The sequence below is a fragment of the Protopterus annectens genome, chromosome 5.part0 (genome assembly GCF_019279795.1).
Source record: "Protopterus annectens isolate FY-2018-M chromosome 5.part0, PAN1.0, whole genome shotgun sequence".
Lineage (NCBI taxonomy): Eukaryota > Metazoa > Chordata > Ceratodontiformes > Protopteridae > Protopterus > Protopterus annectens.
The window spans coordinates 377394312-377413360 of NC_056735.1; the positions used below are offsets into that span (position 1 = coordinate 377394312).

Sequence of the window (19049 nt, forward strand, 5' to 3'; positions counted from 1 at the left end):
AATCATCATAACAAACTTCAAAAGTTTTGGGCAAGAATAAACCAACTTCTTCACCCAGGACAGTCCTCCACTCCTACCCAGTCAGCTTCCAACCATAAATCCACAGAAGATATTGCAACTACCTTCAATAGTTTCTTCATACTATCCAATCCCTAGCCAACCAACTGCCACCCAGCTGCTCCAACCCAAATTCTACCACAGCCAATACCCCACTCTCCTTTAGCTTTTAGCCTGTTTCTACGTCACTTATCAGATCTCTAAGAAATTAGAGCTATCTACTCTAGCAGCTGATCTCCTCCCACCAGAGTATCTGCAAAAATCAGCAGATGCCATAACATACCAGTTCCGATTATTATGGCAAAGACGCCATTTAGAGGCGTGTCTACATTTTAAAATAGTTCCGAGAGGAATGAGAGTGCTGTGTATGCCATCTTACGGCAACTCTCATCCGGAACTATTGAAAAACTGGCAAAAGCTTAACTTAGAGCTTAGCTTTAATTACATAAAGCTACTTATAGACTATTTTCTCCCTATAGAGAATGCCTTAACGGAGAAGAATGATAGTCTATACAAAGAAATAGTAAAGAGATTTAAAGGGGAAACTTTTAGCAATAGACTTGACAACTTGCTAAATCAAATAAATGCATATGGGGAAAGACTTCAAGCAATAAAACTATGTAAATTACAGAGAGACCACAGAGACTTTATGAACGGCCAGGTCTTTGTGTGGGCGAGACAAGATCGTGATAATTTGCAGCAGAGAACCGCAATGGTAATGTCGGATACACAAAGAAATACTTCTGTTACTCATGATGACATTTCCCACTTAACTACTGCCACCACACGTGATGACATCATGCCGACATTGACCGGAAGTCTTAGACAGGTCCCGCATGAACTAAATGATACTCCACCAATTAACCAAATGGCTATGCAGCAGCAGGTGGACTTGGGAGCAAGACCAAAACTCCAACAGACTAATATTGAGTCTTTTTTACCACTACCGATGCGCATAAGAAGGGGTTCAAGAGGAAGATCGGAGAGTCGAACAAGAGGGAAAAGGAAGTTTTCAGGCGAACCGCAGTACAAAAGGGGACGTCAGAAGGAATGAAAAGTCTGGTTTACAACTTATCGGATTTAACTTTGAGCAATACGGACTATTCTTTATTGAACAAAGGCTTAAGTTATATACCGGCACAAATAAGTAAGATTTCTGATTTACTAACTGACTTAAGAGCCTTTGCTCGCAAAATAGCGCTAAAACTGTCTTTTAAAAATGTATCAAGTAACACTACAGATTTTAATGTTCAACATAATTTTGAATGTTTTAAAAGGAAAAGTATATATACGCCAGTATTTCATCCTTGTATAGATGCATTTATTAAATTATGTGAAAATGATTTGTATAAGCATTATATATCATATAATAAGGGTCTTTTACCTTTGTTCCATAATTTAACAAGAGATGAATGGATGTCATTAAATTCTCTAATTGAGAATTCAAATGTGGTCATTAGACCAGTAGATAAAGGTGGGGGCTTAGCTTTGTTAAATAGTAAAGATTATTTTGCATGTATGGAACTTCTTCTTAAGGACAATATTACTTATAAATTAATAGATGAAAAAATTGTCCAAAGATTGATTTTTCAGGTACACCAAGAGTTAAATGAACTACTATTATGTAGACAAATTAGCTATGATTTTTATTTATTTTTATTGATTGAGCATCCCACTTTACCCTATTTGAAAGGCCTTCCAAAAATGCACAAGGGATTAATACCACCTCCCATGCGTCCCATTGTGGTTGGACACAATTGGGTAACAGAAAATGTCTCTATATTCTTAGAGAAAAAATTAAAACCATTAGTGTCTGCTGTTCCTACTATTTTAAGAGACTCTTATCAACTGATTGATCATATTAGGAATTTAGATTTTCAGGTTTCAGAAACACATCTTCTAGTTACACTAGATGTAAAGAGTCTGTTCACTGCAATTCCTAACCTATATGGTATGGAAGCTATTAGGTCCTTAATAAATAAGGATGGAAAATTTACTAACAATGAACAAGTCCTAATTAATACACTATTGGAAATAGTTCTGACCAATAATGTTATGACGTTCAATGAGCTTTTCTATATACAACAGTGGGGGGTAGCCATGGGCACCCCCTGCGCTAATACTTATGCAAACCTTGTTGTATATAGTTGGGAGGTTACAAGTTTATTTACACATCCTAGTTACAAAAAGGTACTTTGTTACCATAGGTTTGTAGACGATATACTTTTATTATGGGATGGAACTATACATGAATTAAAAAGTTTTATAATGGACCTTGAGAAAACTACAGACTTTTTAAGGTTTACGATTGAATATTCAGCCTCTGAAATTGATTTTCTGGATCTAAAAATTAAAAAGAATGGACAAGGGGGATTAAAAACATCATTATTTAGGAAAGAATGTTGGAAAAATAACTTGTTGCAATATGACAGCATGCACCCAAGGTTCATTTTCAAAAATATAGTAAAGGGAAAGTATGTAAGGATAGATAGAATGTCAAGATCTTGATGTAAGGAACAATGAATTTAACAAATTAGAAAAAAATGTTTCAAGAGAGAAAGTATAATTTGGACATGGTCAGAACTATAAAAGATTCATTTATACAGGAAAACGATATACATAGGAGTCACAAGGACTATAGTTGTTCTGGTTTTGATAGAGGTTGGAATTTTTCATCTAAATATAATAATAGAAACTCTTTAAAAACAAGTCCAGGTTATGTCAGATGTATTATCACCTATACAAGTGACAACAAACAGATAACTGACATTATTTCGAAGAACTGGCCTATTCTTACAACAAATGGTGAAATTAAACAGCTGGTTGGTGAGAGACCAAACTTTACATATAAAAATTCAAAGAACTTGAAACGAATACTTTGTGATGAGAAAAGATCGAATAAACCTTATATAATGAAAAATCTAACTAAGAATAACATCAGAGGTACTTATTCCTGTGGGAAATGTAGTTCTTGTGTATGGATATCCAAGGAGAAGAGTTTCTTCCATCCTGAGCTATTATTTAATTTTGAGTTTAAATGCACTGCAAACTGTGAGGACAGCAATGTCATTTATTTGGCCACTTGTGAGTCATGTCCGGCGTTTTATGTTGGCATGACCACAAGGAGATTTAGGGATAGAATACAAGAACACATCTATGCTATCAAAAAAGCTGACCATAAGAATGCTTTGGCCAAACATATTATAGATTTTCCTGAACACAAGTTTCTATTCAGAGTGTTACAAAAGAAAGAAATAAATATCAGAAAAGGTGATAATTTTAATGACCTTGAGAATATAGAATTAAACTGGATCTTTAAACTTAGAGCACAAAGCTTTCCAGGGCTAAATACATATGTGAGTATTAGATCATACCTAAAGAAACGAAGATACTAATACTAATAGAAATATTCGTTTATTTTATGGGGATGGTTTCATGTTAATAAGACTTTGTAAGATAGATTGAGAGTTCTGTATATTTTAGGTCATTACCTTCTCCAGAACCCCATCTTTCTCTCCCTGCCCTATTCTCCCCCCCCCTCTCCCCCCCCCCCTCTATCTTTCCTTTTTGTCCCCCCCCCTTGTTTTTCCCTTTCTATTATATACATGAAATTTTGGTATTAAATATATGAAATTTGAAAGGAAATCAACAATAATATATATATTTATTGTATAAAATATTCAATATTTACTTAGTAAAAATGCACATATATATATGGATACGAAATATGACTAACAACATATATCCATATAGGTTTAATTAATTGTTTCTTTTTGTTTTATTTTGTATACAATGTATATAGCCCTATGATGGCTTATATAGAACCATTTAATATCTATAAGAAAGACATGGATAGAGTAAATACCTGAAAATAATCTATCCTTACACAGATTACTATGGTTTCTTTATGCAAAAATGTTTATAAAATGTATATGAAAATATATGCATTATCAAGGACAGAGCCTATATATATAAAATTGACATGAACTGTTTCCAATATAGGCTACAAAAGAAATGCTGGTATTGGCTTTTTTTAAAAAATGTATATTTGTTAATTTTATAACCACTAACTATAATGTACAGATATATATATACTTTTATATTGCAGAGTTGGTTTGTTAGATTAATTCATATACAGGTTGTTATATATTAAAATGTTGAATTTATACTTGTTATCAACAGTACATGCTCTGTTTGATAATATATTATGTTACTTGACTTTGAAGGTTTCAAAAGAAATGTAACAAAAATTGTTTTTAGGTTACACCCTGTCTTAATTAATTGAATAAGTGAAGAATCAACATCATTGGTTAATTAGTTCGTAATTGAATTAATGTATTGTAGATATAATGAATGAGTTTTTGGTAATGTTCATTGAATCTGAAGAAGCGTGCCTTTGTGGATGCACGCAAAAGCGCTTATTCTGTTGTTTTAATAAAGAAATATTCTCCTACGTGGTGGTGACTTCCAGTTTATACTACACTATACCTTCAATAGTTTCTTCATACTATCCAATCCCTAGCCAACCAACTGCCACCCAGCTGCTCCAACCCAAATTTTACCACAGCCAATACCCCACTCTCCTTTAGCTTTTAGCCTGTTTCTACGTCACTTATCAGATCTCTAAGAAATTAGAGCTATCTACTCTAGCAGCTGATCTCCTCCCACCAGAGTATCTGCAAAAATCAGCAGATGCCATAACATACCCCATCTCCATCATAATCAACAGAACCTTACCTGAAGCCATCATCCCTTCCATTTGGAAAATATCTCATGTAATACCACTCCATAAAGGAGGCAACTCCTTTGAACTAACTTTAGACCCATAACTATTCTGTCACCATTGGCTAAAATTATGGAGAAGTTTGTCCATAAACAACTTATGCATTATCTTACCCAGAATAAGCTGTTGGCTAACTCTCAGCATGGTTTTAGACCACATCACAGTACCACCTCAGCCCTCCTATCCTTCTCCAACACCATAAGCCATAATCGAAATAATAGCAAGCTTTCCACAGCCCTCTTTTTAGATCTCTCCAAAGCCTTCAATATGGTCAACCACCAAATACTCAAGCACACCCTTAAGGCATTCTCACTAAATAGCCATGAGCTTCAATGCTTCCAATCTTACCTGTGTGGTAGACAACAAGCTGCCCTATGGCAGGACAAACTATCAACCTGTCACCCTAGGTGTCCCCCAGGGCTCCATACTAGGACCCCTTCTTTTCTCTCTATTAATGACCTTCCCACTGTCATACCAAATGCTACCTGTATCCAGTATGCAGATAACTCCACCTTGACTTGTTCAGCCACCTCCCCCAACAGATCTAATGACATTAACCCAGAATACTTTCAATACAGTTAAAAACTGGCTCTCTAACAGTCAAGTGAAATTAAATCCTAACAAAACAAAGTTGCTTCTTTTCTCCCGCACTTGTAAGTCTTCCTCACTACTCTTTACCATAAAATCTAATAATGGTACCATTATCTCCAGAGATGCGCAAACCAAACTCTTGGGTGTCACAATAGACAACACCCTCAAATTTGATATCCATGTCAATCAAGCTATCAAAACCATTAACAAAAAAACTTGGTTCCCTCTACAATATCAAACCTTTCCTTACTCCATTTGCTAGGACTGCTATTGCTCATTCCCATCTACTCTCCACTCTTCTCTATGACTCCCCTCTACTCACTAATTTGAACAAATCTGCTCTTAGCAAGCTCTCCAGCTGTTATAACCATATTGCTAGATTTGCAATAAGCACGGCCTACAGGACCCACCACCGTCACAACCTAAATCTTCTGGGGTGGCTAGAATGGCCTAGCCTACTTCAGTACAACCAGCTTATAACTGCCCATAAAGTTCTCAACCACCCTGATAATACACCTGCACTTAAAAATATCATCAACCCTTATAGCAACCTGAGGTCACTTCGCTTTTCTAATAAACTACTGGTTCAAACATCCAAATTCAACAACTCTGCTGGGGACTGTCTGTTTGCTAACTCTGTTGGCAAAACTTAGACCTCTCTTCCTGCTGATCTTACTCTTGAACCCTCTCTTACTCAGTTAAAAAAACCCTCAAGTTATACTTTAAAACTCACTGGCTATGTCCTTGTTCAAAACCAGACTAGATACTCCTCTATAGTCTGTAATCATGTTACATTGCTTAATCAATTTGTCAACACTGTTTTACAAATGTATGATTATATTACCTGTTTGCTCAACTGGAGCCTGTAAACTGTGTGTAACTTGTAATCATTTTGTGATATTTACTGTATGTTCAACACTGGAGCTTTTCTCCCTGGGCCTCCGCTGAAAATGGACATGTATCCAGTCGGACTATCCCGGTCAACAAATGTAAAATAAAATAAATAAATATACACAGCTTCTTACCACTTACAAAATTATCCAAAATCCATCTGCATGTCCAGCACTAAATAACATTATATACAACTATGTTCTCAGTTGGTCATTATAATCCAGTGAACAAATCTTCTGTCTGTCCACAAACCTATCAAATCTGCCGGGCACTGTCTGTACTCTTACCATGCTGCTAAGGCCTGGAACTCCTTACCTGCATCTATCAGGTCAATACCGTCCCTAGCCAAAAGCTGTCTCTGTTCTTGCTTAACACCTGGATAAATGATATCCCTAAACGTGAACAAATTCCTACTCATACCTTACTTCTCCTTACTCTCTCTTCTTCACTCACTTCCTTAAGTCTATCAATTTCCCTCATCTGGCTTTCTCTCTAAATATATCATAAGCCTGCTTTTCTCTCACTTCATATTGCAATTCCTGTTTGTATTATACTAACTTATCTTTAAATTTCTCTATAAACAGACTAAAATGTAAATCACGGTCATATAATTTGTATCTATTCTTAACCAATGTTTTCATATTATGTTTAATTTGGCATAATTAAACTGCAATTATTTTTTGAATTATTTGAAAGATTATAAAATTATTTTTCTTAAAATGCTTAATACTTTGGAGCTTTTCTCCTAGGGCCTCCGATGAAAATGGGCTCCTACCTAGTTGCACTTTCCCAGTAATCAAATGTCAATAAATAAGTAAATTAATAAAAAAAGAGAGTAAAGGCTAGACAAAAACATGTTTAATGTTAATATGCAGTAATCTTGGCATGTAAAAGTACACTGATTATATTTAGAACTACGATGGCTTCTCTCATTTTAAAAAAGGTGAATGTCTAGATTAATGCCCTTGGCTTTAGCTATAAACAAGTGTTTTTTTGTAAGCAAATAAAGTTAAAAAAAGACAAAGTGATGAAAGCCATGAAGAATGCCAAGTTTCTTACATCTGCAAAGACATTAATTAGCCTGTCTTTCTTCCATTTGTAAATGCCCAGTGGGACTCAAGGTCTGTGGCTGAAGGAAGTTGTGTATTCTGTTCTGAATAAAATTTACCAGGATTCATTGCCGACTACTTTGACATGGAAAGGAGCTGTTTCTAAGTGCAATCAATTAATCTTGAGAATTAAGACCATTCTTTGCTGAGAGAAATGCAAAATTTAAAAATGAAAAGGCAAGCCGTTCAGTGAAAAATAGAAATGCAAAATTTAAAAATGAAAAGGCAAGCCATTCAGTGAAAAATAAAGTCTGAAGTTAAGGGAACTGAATAAGAGACAGCAGTCTCCCTAGTAGCCTTAATAATTTAATGCATTTAATAGAAGAGTATACAAAATAAGACAGCCATTGCACTTTTTCTTAGGCCTAAAAGTTAGTCTTTAAAAGCATATAAGCTTTTTTTCACATCTGGGAGGGGAACAGAGATAAGAAAAGAACTTATAACAATCAGTGTAAGTGGGAGCACAGGGTACAGCATGCACTTTAGCATGAATAGACTTAAATTTTAGGTTATGTAATGCCTGAGCTGTTGATTTGGAGCAAATGTTCCTATCTGGAGGGTTAAACATCATTCTTTGAAGATATACAATGTTTTGTGCGTAAGTTAACAGAGGACAGGGGTATTCTGAAAAATCTATTTAGTTTTTTTTTTTTTTTTGTTTGTGGGTTTTCAGTAAAACAAAAAGTCTTGAAAAATGTGACAGGTTCAAACAGAGATGAGAAGAAACAACTGTATAGAAGATCAGCCTGCCAGTGTGTGCATGTAACACAAAAGTTGGCAATACACATTCAAAAAATTGTCATGTATAATAGATGGCCTTTTATCATAGTGCCTACTTTATCCATATTATCTTGGAAAGTAAATGGCCTTAAAGGTATAGACAAAAAGGAAAAAATTATTCAGTTTATATTAAAAATGCAGAGTGGAAATAGCAATGATGCAGGACACACATTTGGAAAGAAATAGGCATGACTAAAAGGATTTCAGGATGGATATTCAGCAGAATATCAGGGACAAAGTAGAAGGACAGTAGTTATACTAATTGCTAAAGGGGCTCCAACAGAGGAGAAGGAGAAGAAGACAATAATTGTAGATTTGTAGCAGTAAGGTGCTATGGCAAGGGAGAAGGATTACCCTGGCATGCATTAATATTCCAACAAAAACTGCTATTATAAAGCTTAAGAAAACCTGGGGGGAAATAATCAACTTTCAGCAGGAAATATTACTTATATGGGGAGACTGGTACTTTATTTGTAATAGTAAAAATGCATAAGGAAGACCTAAAAGGGAAAATATAACAAAAGCGGATAGATTTCTGAAGAAATTTATACAAAGTTGATATGAAAGATGTGAATTTAGTTGCAGGAACTTTGACAGAATTTAGATATAACTGGGTTAGAGCAGACCGAAATTACATTTCACAGGAACATCTGAATTTAATTGAAAGCTCTGATACACAACCAATCACTATTTTAAACCATGCAGCAATAAAAAATAAGAAAAATGCAGGGTAAAGAAAAATGCAGGGTAATGAAAAATGAAACAATGGTGCTTTCCCATGTACCTGTTAAAAAGAAAGGAATTTAAGGAATGGATACTGGAAATTATTCGAGAGTTATTAGGGAAGGCAGAAATATCTTTATAAATTATAGTAAGTGAGCATGATAAAATGAAAATTAAGTTTAAAAATAAGGTTGAAATAAAAGAGAAAGAGATGCAGTTAAGAAGTAATAAGAATTACTTAGGCTAACAAAGCTTAAATTATTGCAGGATAAGGGGAATTACAGAGGACAAGAGGCAAAAATGCAGAATGTTAAAAGAAAATAAGGGAATATCTGAATAAAATGCATGATTTTAAAAACAGACTGCTGTTGATCAGCATTTTTTGATAATAATTCCAGAGCACAAAAATTTTTAGCACAATGACTTAGGCAACAGAAAGCAGAAAGTAGAAAGAGTTGGTGCCAAATTCAGGGAGCCTAGAACAAGAAAAACAACCAGATATCCTGTAGAGGTATTAGAGATATTTAGGAAATTTAATGAAAAATAGTATAAACCAGAGAAATGTGAAAATCATGAAACAGCATAAATGGAAATATTTATGGAAAAGTAATTATGTCAAGATTAGAGGTAGATGATGCTCAGCAATTAACAGTGAAGACAGAGATGAGGTAAAAATGGTGATGTATAAACTATATTCAGGAAAGTCTCCAGGAACAAATGGCATTTTTGTGGAAGTTTGGAAGCTAGGAGGAAAGAAAGTGGTAAAGATTTGGCAGATTTTAGTTTAACAGTATTTTAAAAGGAGGAGAAGCACCAACATCTATGGAGAAAAGCTCTGGTGGCTATACCCATCAGACCCAGCTTCATATAGACTAGCTTCAGTTTTAAACCATGTTTATAAAATGTGTTTGTCTATACTAGCTAAAAGAATGGTAAATGTGTTACCAAAATTGATCGATATAGATCAATGTGGTTTTATGGAGGGGAGGCAAACATTTGACAACATTAATCCAAAGAGAAGCAGAATGTAAGAAAATACCACTGCTGTTGGTGGGTCTTGAGGCAGAAACACATTTGACAGAGTAAGCTGTGATTTTATTAGGGAAGGCAATGGAAGGATTTGCATTCACCGATACAATAATAAGGTTAATTAGGAGGATACATGAAGGGTCAGAGGCAAGAATATAGTGGGAAGGTTCCTCTCTGACAAGCTGCGTTTGAAAAGAGGAACCAGACTGGGGTGTATGCTTTCCCCTTCATTACCTGCTTTATATTTAGAGCCACTGGCAAAGAAAATAAGGGACTCATAAATGCGATGATATAAAATTGGTATGGTAATCATGAAAAGTTGCTTTATTTGCAGACATTATTTTGTATCTGATAAATCCAGGAAAGGATACCTCGTTCTTTTTGGGATATAAAATTAAATACGATAAAACAAAGACTACAATCCTAAATGATGTACCCACACAACAGTTGGTTCAACAAAACAAGAATGTACTCACCATAACGTTTGATGTATGTAGTCCATCTCGCCTCACATTCTTCCTCGTGGGTTCGGAGCCAAATACCGGCTCTGACTCGGCCAAACTTTTCTAGCTCGAAGTCTTCGATTGGCTGGGCTAAGCAGGTATCCCATGCTGCACTGCTCCATATCCCCAGATCTAGTATGCTGCGAACACTCATTCATACCCCCTGCATAACAACATCAGAGTATGGAAGAATAAACTAAAGGTGAAGGGAACTCTATAAATCAGACCTAACCTCCAGATCCTCTAGGAAGGGGGAAGGTGGGGGGGTAAATAAGAATGTGAGGCGAGATGGACTACATACATTGAACGTTACAGTGAGTACATAACTTCTTGATGTTATGTAGTCTAATCTCGCCTACATTCTTACCCGTGGGACAGCGTCCCTAGCACCTACATCCTGGGAGGCTTATAGGAAGATACTCCTGAGTACTGTGGAACCAAAGGAAGACCAGCCCCTAGATACCACGTCCAACTTGTAATGAGTAACAAATGTGTGAGGAGAAGCCCAAGTAGCTGACGCACAAATATCATCCATTGATAATCTGGCTTGATAGGCTGTAGATGTAGATACAGCCCGAGTAGAGTGAGCCTTGACCGGAAACGGTAGGTCTTTACCTCCTGAGGAATAAACGAAAGAGATTCAACTGGATATCCATCTGGATAGGGTGATTTTGGAGACTGGGGACCCAAATTTGTTTTCGGAAAAGGAGACAAATAGTTGATCAGATTTTCGGAGATCTTTAGTTCGGTGCAGATAGAAACGTAACTGTCTGTGTACATCCAATTGATGAAATTTAAATTCTGCCTTGTTAGAAAAATGGAGAAAAAATACTGGCAACTCAATAGATTGATTAAGATTAGATATGGATGCCACTTTAGGAAGAAAGGAAGGGTTTGGTCTAAGAGAAACCCTGTCCTTATGAAAGATCAAGTATTGAGGTTTGATCGAAAGAGCTTGAATTTCTGAAACTCGCCTGGCTGATGTGATGGCTATTAAAAAGGCAGTTTTCCAGGTCAAGAATTTTAAATCGCAGGTAGCTGCAGGCTCAAAGGGTGGAGAAGTAAGGGCATGCAGAACAAAATTTAGATCCCAGGGCATGATAGGTTCTGAGACCAGAGGACGGAGTAGCAGAGTGCCCTTCAGGAAAGCCTTACAGAGTCTGTGAGCCATCAGACTAGGCTCATTAGCAACATGAAAGTTAGAAATTGCTGCCAATTGAACTTTAATGGTAGCGGACACTGAGCCCTGATGGAAAAGCATAGACAAAAACTCCAAGACTGAAGCAATTGGGGCTGTGTAAGGGTCAATCCCTTGGGAATGAGCCCAAATGGAAAACCTCTTCCATTTGCTAGAATAAATCTTCCTAGTAGAGGGCTTATGAGAGGAAGATAAAATATGAACTACCTCCAGTGAAAACTGATAAAGCCTAACTAACAACGGAAGTGGAGTAGCCAGGCTGTCAACCGGAGGGTCCCCAGAGAGGGTTGGAACTGTCCAGACATGTGTGTCAGTAAATCTGGTTGTGGGTTCAGAATCCAAGGTGTGTCCACAATGTAGGGGGTGGAGAAAGGGGAACCAGACTTGACAAGGCCAGTGTGGAGCAATCAGAATCATTCTGCTTCCCAAGGACTGCGCTTTCTGAATCACTTTTGATAGCAAAGGAAACGGAGGGAAAGCATAAAGCAGACCGGAGGGCCAATCGTGAACTAGAGCGTCCCTGAGTGACTCCCCCTGTGGGGGGATCAGCGTGAAGCAGCTGCTGCATTTGGCATCGAGGGGCCTGGCAAAAAGGTTGCAGCAAGGCTGACCCCATCTGCTGAAGATTCGTTCTACAACTAGACGATTCAGGGACCACTCGTAAGGCATCAGAACAGCTCTGCTTAGCCTGTCCGCTATCACGTTGGACTTCCCCGGAATGTGCGTTGCCACCAGAAACCGTTGGGAAGAATGCCACACTCGCATGGCCTCTCTGCACAGGGGGTATGATCTGGTTCCCCCCTGCTTGTTCAGATACCACACCACCGACATGTCCGAGTGTATTGCAATACTCCCTAGAGGTAGAAAGCTCTGAACTGCCTGCAACGCAAGTAGCACCACTCTCATCTCTAGGACGCTGATATGCAGATGTATCTCGTGGTCTTGCCACGTGCCTTGGACTGTCCTGCCGAGATAATGCCCCCACCCCACCCCATCTGGGAGGCATCCGTGGTCACTGTGACAACCAGGGTTGGTGGAACGAAGGGGCTTTCCCCTGTCCAGATTGTTGGTACAAAGCCACCAACTGAGATCCTGTTTGCATCTGTCCATGAGCAAAATAGGGTGGGAAAGTGGAAGTTTCTGGAGAGACCATTGAGCAAAGAGGAGCCATTGAAGGAGCCTCATGTGCAATCTCGCTAGAGGGATCAACATAATTGTTGCTGCCATAGTCCCCAGGAGTTGAAGGACCCATCTTGCCTGCGCTTTCCTCAGGGGTAGCAGGGCGTGCACCCGTTGCTGTAAGACTCTGATTCTTTCCTGTGGTAGAAAGGCTTGCATTTGAACGGTGTCCAACTCTGCACCTATAAAAATGACATGCTGTGAAGGCAACATGGAAGATTTTTCCCAGTTCAGTGTTATGCCCAACTGTTGACAGAGTGATGGTAGCGTCCCTGGCTTGGATTAGTAGATGCCTGGTGGGGGCGGTAAGGAGCCAGTCATCCAGATATGGAAACACTTGGAATCCTAGACGTCTCAAGTGAGCTGTCACCACCGCCATACACTTAGTGAACACCCTGGGGGCTGTAGTGAGACCAAAGGGCAGGGCTCAAAACTGGAAATGACTGGCTCCCAGCCGGAAGCATAGGTGACTCCTGGATGCCCTGTCCATTTTGACATGGTATCAAGCATCCTTGAGGTCAATGGAGCACATCCATACTTCTTCTCCCAACAATGGGAGAATAGATTGTAGTGTGACCATATGGAACTTTGACTTTTGTACATAGTTGTTCAGTTGGCTGAGAGCTAATATGTGTTTCATGTCCCCTGTTCTTTTCGGCACCAAAAAGAATCTTGAGCAAGTCCCTAATCCGATCTGGTCTGAGGGGAAATGCTGGATGGCTCCCTTTCCTTGCAGCTTTGAAACCTCTGAAGCTGCATGATCCCTTTGACTGGGTGGAACATCCGGGATTTTTCTGACTGGAGGGGGGTCTGACGAAAAGGGGATGACATAACCTCCGGAAATTATTCGTAATACCCATCGGTCCTGAGTGATGCTTTGCCAGGCTTCCAGGTATAACGATATTTGACCCCCAACTGGCTCTGGAAACGCACAGTTTGGCATCCCATCAGGAACGACAGTACGGAGAGCCGCGAACGGAATCGCGGTCTCCCGAATTGCGGGGGCCCCCTCTGCCTCTAGGGTGACGTCTCCCTGAATAACCTCCCCCACCTCTGCCTCTGGAGGGGGACTCACCTTGTGCAGCAGGAAAAAACCTCAGATTTTTTGAACCACATCCCTCCCCCCCGCTGGGCCTTGGGGTAAGGCCTAGAGGGAAGGGAAAAACGGACCCCTTCATCAGATAGGTTCTTTCCCTCTTGCTCGCACCTGGTGAGGGTGTCTTTCACTTTGGTTCCGAACAAAGAAGAACCATCAAAGGGGGAGTCAGTGAAAGAAGACTTGAAGGCCGCTGCAGAATGACAAAAGGCACATCCAGGCTTGCCTTCTAAGGGCGACTCCGGAGCTTGCTGCCCTACTTGCTCCCTCGGCTGTATATGAAATGAGCCGCATGGAGGAGTTAACAATGGAATTGAGGGTAGACACCTGGGCATTAACTGTCTGGGCCACCGCCTCAGGCACGTTACCCGCAACAGTATCTCCTAACTCCTTGAGGAGATCGCTCTGGAGCAGAGTAAAATGAGACAGATAGTTCAGCGACCATAAGGTAAAGGTTGCTGACAAGAGGGTACGCTTCCCATACCGGTCCATGGTCCTAGACTTCTTGTTAGGAGGATGGACGGATAAAGAAGTCTCTGCTACTTCCTTCTGAGTGGCCGCCGCCACCACCATGGCATCCACAGGGACTCCTTTGGACAAAAACTCCTTACCCGGGGGAGCAGAAGGAAATTTGTTTGGTCTCCTGGGTACGGGTTCCACAGAATCAGGGTTCTCCCACACCCTCCGACAAATTAAATCCAGGAGCTCGTCGAAGGGTGAGGACACCCAGGAGGCGGAGGGCTGAGCACCAAAGGCCTTCAGGAACACAGACTCCTCCTCGGAGGGGGCTTTGGACAGCCAGTCACCTCTTTGTTTCAATATCTCCAGGATGTTGGAGAAAGAAATATCATCATAGGACGATTTGGGGGACCCCTCCGATTCCTTGAGGTCAGTATCTGAGGTGACAGACTCATCCTGGGAGTCTATGTGCTTCCTCTTGCACGTTTTCTTTCTAGGGGGCTCCTCAGCTCCTCAGGCAAGAACTCTGAAGGGCCCTCAGAAACTTGGGGACCACTTGCGGGGGTATCCCCCTAGGCCTTGGGGCTCCGCTGTCTACAGATAGGTGATCAGAGGTTCTCACCAGAGTGGTAGGGGACAGAATGACAGACCCGCATGATCTGGCCAGCGCAGTCCGCATGGCCTCAAAGGCAGGGCCCCCCTCCCCGAGTCCGAGGACCGCCCAGCCTCGGAGACCATGACAGGAGTCGGGGTTTCTCGAACTGAGGCACCGAGCAGGAGACTAGGAACCAAAATGTGTCCCCCTTGGGCCCGACTGAAGAATCCAGAGTCCCAAACCCCGTGGACGGCGCCGACGGGGTCGGAGCCGATGTCGGTACCGATAGGCCTGGAGGGGCCATCGGAACAGACCTAGGAACATCACCTGGAGCGGAACATTCTGGCTCTGAAGACAGAGATGCACTCAGAGGAGGAATGATCGAAGAAGGTATCGGGACGGGCTGCAGAGCAGACTGGGACAGAGCCGAAAACAATTTTGCCAAAACCGGTGAATGAAGGAGCCTCTGCACCACCCTATCGACATCCACATCTGAAAGAGTCCTGGAGGATTTGGAGGACAGGGAGGGAGATAGAGATCTCCTCTCTGGTGACACTGATCTAATACTGGGCGATCAGCTCCGAAGAGGTTCCAATATAATTGGAGCCGACGCCGACTCCATCAACACCGTCACTTCCTGAGGCCCCGAGGACAGTGGAGCCGAGGAGGTCGAAGCAAGTTTAGTGACTTTCTCCGGAGGCTCCGAGGAAACTGAAGGAGCCAGAGACCTCTTTTTTGACTTTGAGGCTTTTGATTTAGAACTGGAAGTGGAATCCAAGGCCTCTTCGAACGAAGGTTTTAAGAGTCCCTTTAGAATTAGATTATTCTTTCTTTCTTGGAGCACTCTGGGACTAAAAGCATGGCAGAAGCTGCAGGACTCCTGCAGATGGATTGCTCCCAAACAATAGACGCACACTGAATGTCCATCGGTGATGGACATCTTGTAACCACACTTAAAGCACTTTTTAAAACCTGAAGGTTTCTGCTCCTTGGAATCTTTGGACATATTTTAAACCAGTAATCACAAATACCAAAACAATGAACAAGTCCCTGTCTGACAGGAAAAATGACACAAGCACGCAAAACACCACTAAGCGCAGGAACAATATTTTACACAACCCAGCACACACAAGGATGACCACGGCTAAACACCTCTAACTAAAACTGTTTTTTAGACCACGTACACAGAAGGGACACTGACACTAAAACCTCTAACTCAAACGTTTTTTGAGCGAAACACCACAAGACAAGAGGGAAGGACTAGGTCCTCTAACTGAAACGGGCCTAGCCCGATGGAACAGCTGGGGGGATACCACAAACCGCAATCACACTACATAAAAAAACAACACAACACCAATTAGAAATAGCTATTAAAATAGCTTTTTGTTTGTAACAAGTTTTCTCAGAATAACAATAAAAAAGGGTACTTGGCCACAGCCAAGAGCGAGACCACGTCCGAGCTACACGAGCGGCAAATGAGATCTGGGGATATGGAGCAGTGCAGCGTGGGATACCTGCTCAGCCTAGCCAATAGAAGACTTTGAGCTAGAAAAGTTTGGCTGAGTCGGAGCAGATATTCGGCTCCGAACACACAGGTAAGAATGTAGACGAGATTGGACTACATAACATCCCATATTTACGAGGGCACAATAAGATGATGTATTTAGGAATATGGATTTAAAGATTTCTACTATAGCAACTAATGAAATGTGAAAAAAGACTAAACTAAAGATAATACAAAAACTGAGAAACTGCAAGTTCTTGCTTAAGGATATGGACAGTAAGATACAAGCAGAGAAAATGTTTTAGTCCCCTTAGTTTTACATATGGGCCAGGCATATTTTTATCAACCACAGAAGTTGTGGACAATAAATAATAAAGAGTTGAAGGAATTTCTGTGAGAGGGGAATAGGGCAACAGTTAAGTGCAATAAGCTGATTCTAACAACAGAACAAGGATGTTTATGATTACCTGATTCAAGGGGATATTTTTGTGCTACACAGATGCAGCTCATATGCATAATACAAGCAGAAGGCTATAATTCAAAATGGAAAGGGATGATGATGAAGATGAAATAATGGGAATCCAAGAAAAAAGAAAGAGAGAGAGGGATTCTGGATGCAGATCCTATGAAAAACAACAACAACCACACAGAACACCATACTCTTAAAGAATGTATTTTAAGAACTGAAAACACAGGAATGGAGAAAGGAGATTTTTGCCAATAGGGATGAGTGCAAACAGGGGTAAAGAAAATAGCTGAGAGGGGGTGGAATTTAATAGAGAAAACTGACAAAGAAACCAAGGTGCTGGGAGAAAATAACTAGAGAGGCAATGGTGACAGAGTGGGATACGGCCACTAAGACATTTGGACTGCAGACTAGAGACTGCCTTCCCCACCTATCAGAGCAAAGGCAAAGAGAAAGGGAAAGGCAATCTTGGAAGTGAAAGAACTGCACTTGTGGAGTTTTTAGTTGAACCTAGAACAGAAAAAAGAAGTTATGTTCTTACCATAACGTTCCATGTGAGTTGTTCCATCTCGCCTTTGTTCTTACACGTGGGTACGAAGCCGATCCATCGGCTCGGAGACGGCCGCTTTCCAAGCTCAAGATCTCCGAGTAGCACGAGGCACAGTCCCTATCCCATGATGCTATCTGACTAACCTCAGATCTAATTTGCTGAACCCAACAAGAAAAATTATGACTAAACATATTAATACGCCAAACATATACCCATGTATACATATATTTACAATTTGCCAAGAAATACTCTGGCTGGAGTAAAGGAAACTAGTTAGACCAACCAGACCACCAGCCATACCCATTCTTCAAGAACCTGGAGGGGGTAGGTGGGAGGAAGTTAAGAAAAAAGGCGAGAACAACAACTCACATGGAACGTTATGGTAAGAACATAACTTCTTTATGTGAAGTTGTTCAATCTCGCCGTTTGTTCTTACACGTGGGTAGCATCCCAAGCACCTTAATCCTGGGTGGCTCACGGGAGTACATTCCTGAGAACAGTGGAACCAAAGGAAGCCCTGTCCCTGGAGGCCCTGTGTCCACTTTGTAATGAGTGATAAACGTATGAGGTTTGGACCAAGTAGCAGCTGCACAAATAGTATCTAAAGGAAAACGGGCTGCACGAGCCAGAGATGTAGACACAGTCCTGGTGGAATGTGCTTTCACACTATGCTCTAAAGGTTGGTTGGTTGATGAATATATATATTTTATGCAATCAGATAACCACTTACACAATGTAACTTTAGCCACAGGCAGCCCCTTTTTATTGTCCACATGAGAAAAGTACAGTTTTGTACCTACCATAAATGTAGATGTTTGAGTGTACACCCTGCTGCAGTCATCACACTTGGGTTATCCTGTCGTCAGGCGGTCCCGCAGTCGGCTGGAATTCCAAAGTCTTGGTCCGGCATCAGTTGCTGTCGCTTCTTCCATGACATCAGTGCGCCAGGGGTATATATAATGCAACCGACACCATTTTCTTCAGTTTTTCTTGCCCCAGATGTCAGGTGCCCCCAAAAAGGTGGTCAGTAATTAGTACCAAATTGAGTAAACTTGCACAAACACAAAATCCCTTCAGCTATAAGCAAATACATCAGGAAGGTATTGAAGAAATTTAGCCAGTAGGTCAGAGGAGATGGAGGGAGGGTAACCTGGACTGCAGCAGGGTGTACACTCGAACATCTACATTTATGGTAGGTACAAAACTGTACTATGTTCATCATGTTACCCTGCTGCAGTCATCACACTTGGGTTGAATCCCAAAGCCAAGGATGGGTGGAGGTATCATACAGGGTTAGAGGAGGCTAGAAGGCCCTGCAAAACTGCAGTGGCGAAGCCCGCCCTGGTCTTAGAGTAAAGTGGTAAGTGATGGTGTTTGGTAAAGGTGTGTACTGAACTCCAAGTTGCAGCTTCCAAAATCTCCTTGGTTGGAACCCCCCTGAGAAAGGCTGTAGAAGTAACTGTTGCCCTGGTAGAGTGGGGCCTAATGGTAGCAAGAACTGGTTTGCCATGGTGGGTATAGCAAAAACGTATGCAA

The 19049-nt window shown here is 40.6% G+C and overlaps 1 protein-coding gene across 5 annotated transcripts in view; it reads right to left on the minus strand.

Moving 5' to 3' along the window:
• RIOX2 (ribosomal oxygenase 2) overlaps positions 1–19049 on the minus strand; it is a 456423-nt gene that overhangs the window by 265065 nt on the left and 172309 nt on the right. The gene's annotated exons all lie outside the window — the stretch shown is intronic.